We start from the raw sequence: 11,028 nt of genomic DNA, 5'->3' as shown, positions 1-11,028 counted from the left end.
CCAGAATTTCCGACTTTGTGCTCCCCTATTTATAGAGTCCTAATGGTATTGAAACCCTCTCCTTTCTCCCTGTCAATGTTTTTGGGGAACAGATTTCTTGTTCAGTCCCTTGTGTTTCCACTCTTTGTCTTTCTCCCCAGCTACTTTTGGGAGAAGCGCTTTTCCTGAACTCTCCCCCACTTTCTCTGTCCTCTTTCCACAAAAACAGCTCCCTACCCTCTGTGGCTTCTCTCTCCCCCAGTTCACCTCTCTGCACTACATACCTGACAAGTTCTGTGGCTTAAGTTATGTCCTTATCTTTTCTCTTTGTCTTTATGTCTTACTTTCTGAGATAGTTCCTCAAATTTATTTTCCAACTCTTCTACTTTCTTTTATATTTATCCACAATCATATCTTTTATTTTCTGAGAGTACTCTCTTTTCTGTAATTACTTTTTTTTTCATAGCAACCTGTTCTTGTTTTATAGATGCACTAGCTTTTCATGTCTCTGCAGATTTTAATTATTATTTTTCTTCTCCTCCCCCCATGTTACCTTTATCCCCTAGGGTCATTTATCCTTTCTCAAAATCTCTTTTTTATGGTGAAATTTTTCTCAAATGTCTGATAATATTGTTGGTTTTTATTTAAGCGTGAGGCACTAAGCTGTTTGGAGATGTATAATGGGTTAGGCTTTAGAATTGGTGAACTTTGTCTTATGTTATCAGATAGGAAGTTTGCTTTTCCTGTGAGTGGTCCCCAAAAGTCAGATAAATAGGAATTATTCGGTTCTCCATGAAAGAACCCTCTGCCTTGGGAGAGATGCCCTGTGGCTAGATGTTTTACATTTAACTTGTGAGAAGTGGTTCATTTGTAGACATTCAATTCATCCATGTTTTCTGCCCCTTTGGGGATACATGCCATCTCTGCCCTTTGGTGATACATGCCATCTCTGCGGGCATGTTGGCTTTCTTCTACGTTATACTGTCCTTCTGGTATGCTCCAGGCTGCAAATTCCCTTGTCCTACTCTATCAATTCCCCTTCTTGATGTAATTTTCTCTCTTCAGAAACTTATTGAATTCTCTCCTCCACTTTGCTTTGAGATCATAGCCTTTTTTCCTCCCAGGTGAGCTGGTAATCTAAATTTATAAAAATGACAATACATTTGGTCTTTTAGGTTATTCCTTTGTTTAATACTTTCTTGTTATTTTACTATATTGATGTTTCACTTTATAATCTGTGTTTACTTTTCTGGGATATGTATGTATAACTGTGTATGTGGTGTTTTCTTCTGATAATTTGGATGTTTTACAGTCTGCTGTTCTTGTAATTGATAATATTATAATTCTAACATATAATTAATGTTATGTAATATAATTAATTCTAGCATATAACTAGATTTTTAAAAAATGCAATCTGATAATTCATGTTTTAATAAGTGTGTATAATCTATTTACATTTTTGTGAGTATGTGCATATCTGAATTTTTAATACCAGTTTATGCAGATTTCTGTTTACCATTTTTTCTTTATTCTTTCTTTCTGTTGATAGATTTTTCTTATCCCAATTCTCATGTTTTAGTGTACTTCTTTGAAAGCTATAGATTGTATTTCTATTTCTTAGTAGTTTCTCTAATTTTTTGAACATATACACAATTTCTTACCTTCTAACAAAACTAATGTTCTTAAATATTTCAGTTCTACCTTTGGACATTTTCATAATTTAACTGCTCTTCAAATACTTCTCATTCTTCATTTTATTATACTTCTTTAGAATTTCGCTTTTATATTTTTACACAAAAAGTATTTTTTTACACTCAATAGTTAAATTTCTCTACATTTTAATCAAGTTTCTGTGCTATCATTAAATGCATCCTCTAATAATTATTTCAATGAGTGTCTGGAAGTACTCTCTTAGTTGTTCTCATATTTAAAAATGTTAGGGCGCCTATGTGGCTCAGCAGGTTAAGCATCTGACTTCGGCTCAGGTCATGATCTCTCAGATCATGAGTTCGAGCCCTGCATCGGGCTCTGTGCTGACAGCTCAGAACCTGGAGCCTGCTTCAGATTCTGTGTCTCCCTCTCTCTCTCTGCCCCTCCCCCCCCCCTCTCAAAAATAAACATTAAAAATTGTTTAAAGATTTAAAAATGTATTTATTGCTTATATTGAATATTAAATTAGTGAATACCAAACCATTGTTCATAGGGAAAATACAGGGTTAGGCTCGTGAGAACCTCTGGAAACATTTCATAAACCAATCAACACATAATTTTGCTCAGTGTGTGTTTCTGCTTGATGATCCCTTATTTAATATATATTGTTGACTCATTAACACAAAATTCATGGCCAACAGCACTATAACTCAGGTCTGAAGGAAATTTATCTAACACACATATTTTCTACATAAGCATATCACAGCTTCTTGAGCTTAGGAAGACTAGCCAGCATTTTAGACAGCTTAAAAAAAGCACAAAAGGCACAAAAAATGCAAAATACATGGCACTAGGCAGACTACAAAAAGGATAATTGTTTACAATATGAAGATTGAAATAAGAAGGCAGAATGTTACCTTGAGTTTGACCTCAGATGGGACCATAAACATCTGATAACTCAAAATGTCCCCCTTACTGCTTATATCTGCGAATGACCACAAAGGGTACATGTGTTGATTTGGGGTTACAAATAAATTTTTGTGAGTAGGCAAATTCACAAATACAAAATCTGCAAATAATGAAGATTGACCCTATGTATAACACAATGACTTTTCACAAAGTAAAGGCATCCATGTAGCAAGTACCCAAGTCAAGAAACATAACATTTGTATCATGTCTTTGGGCTCTTTTCCAAAAGTAACCACTGTCCTGACTTCTAACATCATAGTGTAGTTTACCTATTTTTTCAAATCATTGTAAGCATGAGTTGTGTCCTCTTGTGTCTGGCTTTTTTTTGTTCAATATTACATTATTTATCCATGTTGTTGCAGGTTGTAATAATATTGCTCATCTTAAAGCATTTTTATTAGTCTGTTCTGTATAATTAGTTTTGTCAGAAGTGAGTTTATATTCTTATTGTTGCTTTGGTTGGCTTTCCTAGAATTGTATTTCCTCGTGAGTTTTGGATTTTCGATTTTCAAGTTCATTTTCAGTGGGAAGCTTCCTGCTTCCTCATCTCTCCCTTACTTTCTAGTAGTGTAGCAGGTGTACTGGTGCTTTCCCTGAACCTCCCCAGGCCCCAGTCCAGTCTTACAGGCATGTCTCTGCATACCTTCTCTGCAGCAACATTGGGGACATCCAGTCTCAGAGCCTGCAGGAGCCTTGGCTCGGGTCCTGCTTATGACGCTGTGTCCGTCCATCTGCCTCTGTAGGTCCTGATTTTCCTGAAAACAGTTACATTGAGCAGCAGAGTGGCAGCATTCTGGACCCCCTTCAAAGGAGGGGCTCCCCACTCCAGCCCCTAGCTTCATGCAGGGTGCCTGACTCTATGCTGTGCCTTGTGTGGAGCTGTTTCATTCCTGCTTCTCTGCTGGAATCAGTCTCCCACCACCATTGTCTGGGTCCAGAGCTGGAGCCCAGCAGGCCCTGGCTTCATCTTTGCTCACCTTTGTGGATTTCTGGTCCCAGAGATGCCTACCTTGTCTTTCATCTCAGCTATCTCTTTTTGGTTGTCTCTTCTTATATTTGACCTGTCACTGCTGTGTCTGGAGGTGGGAGAAGTTGTTGAGGACTGAACTTTACCATGCTCTCTGGAAGTCTGTATTGCTTTGTTTTTATCAGCAGAGCATTTTTATTCTTTTATTCTGAAATAAATAAAGCACTGTTCAGGAGTCCTCATCCAGGTGGAAACAACCCAAATGTCCATCAGCCAATGAGGGGTAAACAAAATGATATATATCTATACAATATAATATCAGCCAACCATCAAAAAGAGTGAAGTACCAGGGCACCTGGGTGGCTCAGTCGGTTAAATGTCCGACTTTGGCTCAGGTCATGATCTCGTGGTCCATGAGTTCGAGCCCCGCGTCGGGCTCTGTGCTGACAGCTCAGAGTCTGGAACCTGTTTCAGACTCTGTGTCTCCCTCTCTCTCTCTGCCCCTCCCCTGCTCACACTCTGTCTCTCTCTCAAAAATAAATAAACATTTAAAAAAATTAAAAAGAGTGAAGTACGACTATATGCCATAACATGGATGAATCTTGAAAAAATTATGCTGATTAAAAAGCCAAACGGGAAAGGCCAAACATTGTATTATTCCATTTATATGAAATATCCACAACAGGCAAATCCATTGAGACAGAAAGCAGATTGGTGGTTTCTAGGATATGGGGGAGGGGGAAATGGGAAGTGACTACTAATGTGTATGGGATTTCCTCCTGGGTAATGAAGATGTTCCAGAACTAGACAGTGGTGGTTGTTGCACAACATTGTAAATGTGCTAAATGCTGCTGAATTGTGTGCTTTAAAAGGGTTAAACTCATAGGGGCGCCTGGGTGGCTCCGATGGTTAAGCATCTGATTCTTGGTTTTGGCTCACAGTTTGTGAGTTGGAGGCCTGCAGGTTGGGCTCCGTGCTAATAGCACGGAGCCTGCTTGGGATTCTCTCTCTCTCCCTCTCTCTCTGCCCCTCTTCTGCTCACACTCGCTCTCTCTCAGAATAAAATAAACTTTTAAGAAAATAAATAAAATGGTTAAATGTGAATTTTAGCACAAGACACCTTACTGCCCACTTCCCTAACTGCTCCTGTTGGACAGTATCACCCTTTCTCTTTCTCGCACCTTCAGTGAGCATCTTTCACATTATATTGCAAGATGTTTGTCTTTGTGTCTGTCCCACCACCAGACCATAAGCACTGGCAGGAGGGGAGTGTGTCCTATTCAAATTGTTTCCCTGTCACCTTGCTTGGTGTCTGGCACAGAGTAAGCCCAACAAATACTTGCTGAATAAATGAAGGAACAAATTAGTTCAGCTCTTGTGACCACCGAGAAAAAAAATTCACTCTTCCTCTAGGTCTCTCAGTTTATTGTTAGAGTTATCCCCCCTGGAGAAAGGATTTTCATTCGGAAAACACATTGTGGGGCACGCGCTGAAGCCTTTTGTGTGAGGAAACAGGGCAAACAGCCCTGACCATTCCCCAGGGGAGTGGGGGGGTGGGGGGTGGGGGCTGAGGGGGTGGCTACAACTTTGTCCTCCCAGTCTCCGCCAGTCCCCAGTCCTCACCTAGCGTCTGCTGGAGGTGCAGTCCCAATGGCTGCAGGCTCAATTACTCAAAATATTCCCAACAACTAAGTGCAGAGATGCTTCTGCTGAGTCACCCTTCAGCACAAAGCGTTTTTTACTATGATGCTCTCATCTGTCCTCTGGGGTGTAAATTGCAAATATTGCAGCCTCACTCTACAGAGTGGGTTTAAACGACTTCTCCTGGCTTAGGCAACAAATGGTGAATAAACAATGTATCAGATTGGAAGAGACTTGAAGGGGCGCATTCTGTCTCTGCTCCTATATTTGACTCCATATTTGTGGGCTTCGGGGTTACACATTTCCTGACGATACCAGCTATCCAATTAAGGTTTTGAGATATAAAAATGTCTTCCTTGGCTTTGGCTACAATTTTCTTTATGACATGGCCAAAGATGTTTCTTCTTGTTCCAGCTCATGCGGAGATAAGGGTGGGGAAAAGTCATTAACCATTTCCCTCGTGTTTGCCCTTTATAGCCTCAAAGTGACTTTTAACCGATCCCTCTCACTCTCTCATATTAGAATTTGCAATCCTTGGGGCACCTGGGTGGCTCAGTTACTTGAGCTTCAACTTTGGCTCAGGTCATGATCTCATGGTTAGGTTTGTGAGTTTGAGCCCCACAGGGGCTTGCTGCTGTTAGCACAGAGCCCGCTTCAGATCCTCTGTCTTCATCTCTCTACCCCTCTCCCTGCTCTCTCTCTCTCAAAAATAAATAAGAAGCATTTTTTAAAAATTTGCAATCCTTTCATAAAAAAATTTAAGAATCTACCATGTGCCAGAAACTCTCGATTCCGACATAAGTAAAATATAATCCCTCTCTTCGAGGTATGAGTTCATTAGTCTTTCTTGAGGATTTGCTCCAAGTTCCTATTTCTGACTCTAACCCAGCTTTGTAAAATGTACCCGCAAATTTACCAGCTGGTAAACATTTTTGACTACCCTACTATTCTCTGTGCTTTTTAAAAAAATATTTGTTTATTTTTGAGAGAGACAAAATGAGAGTGGGGGAGGCACAGAGAGAGAGAGGGAGACACAGAATCCGAAGCAGGCTCCAGGCTGCGAGCTGTCAGTATAGAACCCTACGCAGGGTTCAAACTTACAGACCGGGTGACATCATGAGCTAAGCTGAAGTTGGATGCTTAACCAACTGAGCCACCCAGGCACCCTCTCTTTGCTTTTAATAAGTGGATAAAGTCACTATTAATCTCTCTTCGTGTTGTTGCAAATGCTCAGCAGCCTCTGGACAGGTTGGGATTGTCTGTGTCTAGTCACGCTGAAATCTCTTCAGTTACCTCAAATGGAGCAGTTAGTTTTTGCATGTGAAAGGTACAGAGTAGACGCTTGAAAATAATTGCTTTCTAGCAGTGAGTGTAGAGTTCCATGGAAACATGCCCTTCTTACATAGCATCCCCAGGTCTGACATCATGGCTTTTCTGGGAAACCCCACAGCCATCGACAGTGCCCTGCAGTTCTCAATCACTCTGTGTGGTTCCCAGAGCTGTTGTAAAGGGACATGGCAGGCAGAATAAAGGTGCTTATTTCTCTATCATCCAGAAGATAGACCCAAGGAGGCTGAAGCCACCATTTCCTTTGCTTCATTTCCTTTGGGGTCCCTGGTCTGCTTTGAGACGGATGTACTGGAATTCTGAAGCCAGCCCTACAGCCTGCTCCAACAATGATGCTGACTGCTAATGCAGCCAATATTTCTCTGTCATTCATACTACCTGCAAAATGGAGTTGAACAGTAAAAGGATTTGGGATAAAAAATGTTCAATGAAATAAACAAACTTTTTTTTTTTACTTTAGGTGCTAGGTTTTTGGTTTTTATTTCATTTTTGTAAAAAACTGGTAATAGCCTCTGAAAAGGGAGGGAGAGGTGCTAACTCATAGTCACCTGTCATTCATTAGTCCTGACCACAAATGCTGTTGTTCTGTTACTGGTGGTCAGCTTGATGTTGGCGGGTCTGCTTTGGATATGAGAATGACTTCTTCCTCCTCTTACTGCCTCCTGTACTATCTTGTATGCAACTATATTGTAGCAAAATACATGAAGGCGGGGACCTGTCTGTCTTGTTTGTCACTGTCTTAGTTTGGGTTCCCTCAGAAGCAGACCTTGGGGCAAAGATTCCTGAAAGTAATTTATCTGAGAGGCAATTCCAGGAAACAGTGGTTGGGGAGGAAGACAGGAGAGGGAGACCGGGAAGGGAAGCTAGCCAAAAACAGAAACATTATGAAGAAAGTTACAGCTTGGGTAACTGGAGCCTAATCCCATGAGTGAACTCTGGGAAACAGGGTATTACACAAATCTCAAAGTTATCCCACCTGAGGAGTGAAGAGATTGGGGTATTTATATGTCAACTTCCAACAGTCCTTGCTAAAAGGTTGTTCCTATCTAACATTAACTGCATATCTGCATAAAAAAAAAAACCAACCTTAAGTCCTACTTCATTTCCTCCAAACAATTTAGGGCCATATGCCTAGATGTAAAAGTTGGAACCATAAACTTTCTAGAAGAAAACATAGGAAAGCATGTGAACAACCTTAGGGTATGCAAAGATTTCTTACGACACACAAAGCACTAAAGAAAAAAAAGCACCTGAAAGATTAATAAATTGTTTCCATTCAGAATTAAATAATTCTGCTCTTTGAAAAACATTATGAAGAACATGAAAAGACAAATCACAGCACGGGAAAACTATTTTCAACACATATATCCGACAAAAGACATATATCCGACAAAAGACTTATATCCAGACTATGTAAAGAACTCTTACAAATGAATAACAGCAAATGATTTGAACAGACACTTCATAAAATAAGATATGCAAATGGCCAGTAAGCCATTGGAAATGGGCTGAATATTATTTATCATCAGGGAGATGCCAATTAAAACTACAATGAGACGTTACTATATATCCACTAGAGTTGCTGAACTAAAAGGACTTGACATAGCAAAGGTCAGCGAGGACAACTGGACCTCTCATATTTTACTATTAAGGAGTGTGAATTGTACAAGCAAACAAACTCTTTGGCAGTTTTTTTTAGCTTATTTATTATTTGAGAGAGAGAGAGAGAGAGAGTGAGGAAGGGGCAGAGAGAGAGGGAGAGAGAATCCCAAGCAGGCTCTGCACTGTCAGCAGAGCTGGATGTGTGGCTCGATCTCAGAAACTGTGAAATCATGACCTGAGCCGAAATCAAGAGTCAGACTCTTAACTGACTGAGCCACCCAGGCCACCCCTCATTGGCAGTTTTGTATATGATAAAAATACATCTCCCTAGAATACAGCAATTTCACTCCTAGGCATATATTGAATATAAGTGGCAGCACATATCTCTGAAAAAGACTGGTACAAAAAATATTCCTAACAGCTTTAAAAAAACACCAAAAATGGGGCACCTGGGTGGCTCAGTCGGTTAAGCGGCCGACTTCGGCTCAGGTCATGATCTCGTGGTCCATGAGTTCTAGCCCCACGTCGGGCTCTGTGCTCACAGCCAGAGCCTGGAGCCTGCTTTGGATTCTGGGTATGCCCCCCTCTCTCTGCCCCTCCCCCACTCGTGCTCTGTCTCACTCTGTCTCTCAAAAATAAATAAATGTTAAAAAATAATAATAAAAAATAAAAGAGCACCAAAAACAACCCAAATGACCATCAACAGGTGAAGAACAAATTACAACACAATCATACAATAGAATGCTATTTAGCACTAAAAAGGAATGGATTACTGATACACATAACAACACGGGATGAAGGTAAAAGACAAATTTATGCTGACCAAAGGAAGCACATATAAAAGGGTACATTCTGTATGATTTCATGTATGTTAAGTCCAGGAAAAGGAAAGCCAAGCCTTAGTGATAAAAAACAGACCAACAGTTGCTCTTGGGAGTTGGAGATTGACAAGAACAAGGCACTCCTAAGAGAACTTGGGGCTTTTGGAAATGTTTTATATCTTTTTTTTGGATGGTGGTTATACGAGTGTACGTGCCCAGACTTCCTTAATTGAACATGTAAGATCTGTGCTTTCATTGCATAAAATTGTACCTCAATAAATATTATAGATCTATCTTTAAGAAAGAAAATACAATGACCATTAAAAATATGGAGTAATTTGCTCAGTGTTCTGCACCCCCTCCCCAACTCCCTCCACCCTCCTGCTAGACTGTAAGCTTCAGGAGGGTAGAAGCCATACCTGGTTTGTTCTCTACTGTATCCCCAGCACCTAGCACAGCATCTGGGACCTTTTGAATGCTCGAGTCGCATTTGTTAATATCATAAGTTTTTAAGAGCCTCTGTGCATTGTGGTGTGGCTTTCTCATATCTCCCTTTGCAGACATGATCTGTTCTTGGCAGACACTGGTGGCCCCAGAAGCTCAAGCACAGGTGCATTGTCTAGGAAGGGAGCTTGCAGGTGGGAACCCAGCAGGGCCCTGGGTGTCCTTGGGCACTGACAGGGTCCCAACTGTGAGCACCATCTGCTCCTGTGAAGGGTGTCTGACAGCATCCACAGCCCTGGACCTGGAAGGTGAGTGCCTCTGAGACCGAATGTCAGGCTCCCATTCTCATCCTCCTGCCTACAGGGAGCCCACAGAAAGTCACTTTAACCCTGCAAATAGAAAGCACCAACATGTGGACTGCTTTGTAACTTACCAAGTATTTTCCCTCATATGATCTTATTTTATCCTTCCTGTGGCCCTGTATTTGCTAACCCTATTTTACAGAGAGGTTAAGTGACTTCCCCAAGGTCACACAGCTGGCAAGTGGTGGAACTGGGATTCCAACCAAATTTCTAACTATTCACTACTACATTAAATGCAGTAGTGCTGTGTCATTTGAGGACCTTCAGAAACAGTTTCTGAAATCTGACCCTTTCAAGCTCTACTGGCTAATGGAAAGATAAGTAACATATATCCTTTGCCTTGAATGCAATTTATTCTGTATGCCCCCCAAAAATCAGCCTGCCTTAGACCACCATTATAACAGTGTCACTCCCCTACACACACGTTCCAAGCTGCTTATCACCTACCAAGTAAAATTCACTCTCTTAAGCTGCTGTTCAGTGCTCTTTGGCCCAACTCAACTTTGTGGCTTCATCTTCCTTAAAACACCTTGCGCTCTAGCTGGTTATGTCACTATCTTCACCCCTGAAACTTTGCTCCTCAACTTGCCCTCCAGTTTCTTCTGTCTTCCCTTGGGAAAATTTCTCACCCTTCAAGTTCACACTGAAATGCCACTGCCATTCTTCCTCTGAATCCTTAGAGAACATGGTTTGTACGTTTCACGTGGCAGTAGCTATCAGGTATCATGGGTACCTCTCACCTTTCTTATAAGATGCTGAGGTCCTAGAAGGCTAGATGCATGCCTTAACCATTTCTGTAAACAAAGGGTGACTAGACACACTGTGGGTATTTAATCGGTGCTTTGAAGGATGAATAAGTTACCACCTCTCCAACCATTGTCTATCCACTTACTACCCTTTGACATTCAGTTTTAAAATTTATATGTGGGGCACCTGGGTGGCTCAGTCTGTTGAGTGTCGGACCTCAGCTCAGGTCATGATCTCTCACCGTTTGTGAGTTCGAGTTTCACATCAGGCTCTGTGCTGACAGTTTGGAGCCTGGAGACTGCTTCAGATTTTGTGTGTGTGTGTCTCTCTCTCTCTCTCAAAAATAAATAAACATTAAGGGGCGCCTGGGTGGCTCAGTCGGTTAAGCATCCGACTTCGGCTCAGGTCACGATCTCGGGTATGTGAGTTCGAGCCCCGCGCCGGGCTCTGTGCTGACTGCTCAGAGCCTGGAGCCTGTTTCCGATTCTGTGTCTCCCTC

Source organism: Felis catus, chromosome B3, assembly GCF_018350175.1.
Source record: "Felis catus isolate Fca126 chromosome B3, F.catus_Fca126_mat1.0, whole genome shotgun sequence".
Taxonomy (NCBI): Eukaryota; Metazoa; Chordata; class Mammalia; order Carnivora; family Felidae; genus Felis; species Felis catus.
This window is presented reverse-complemented; position numbering follows the sequence as displayed.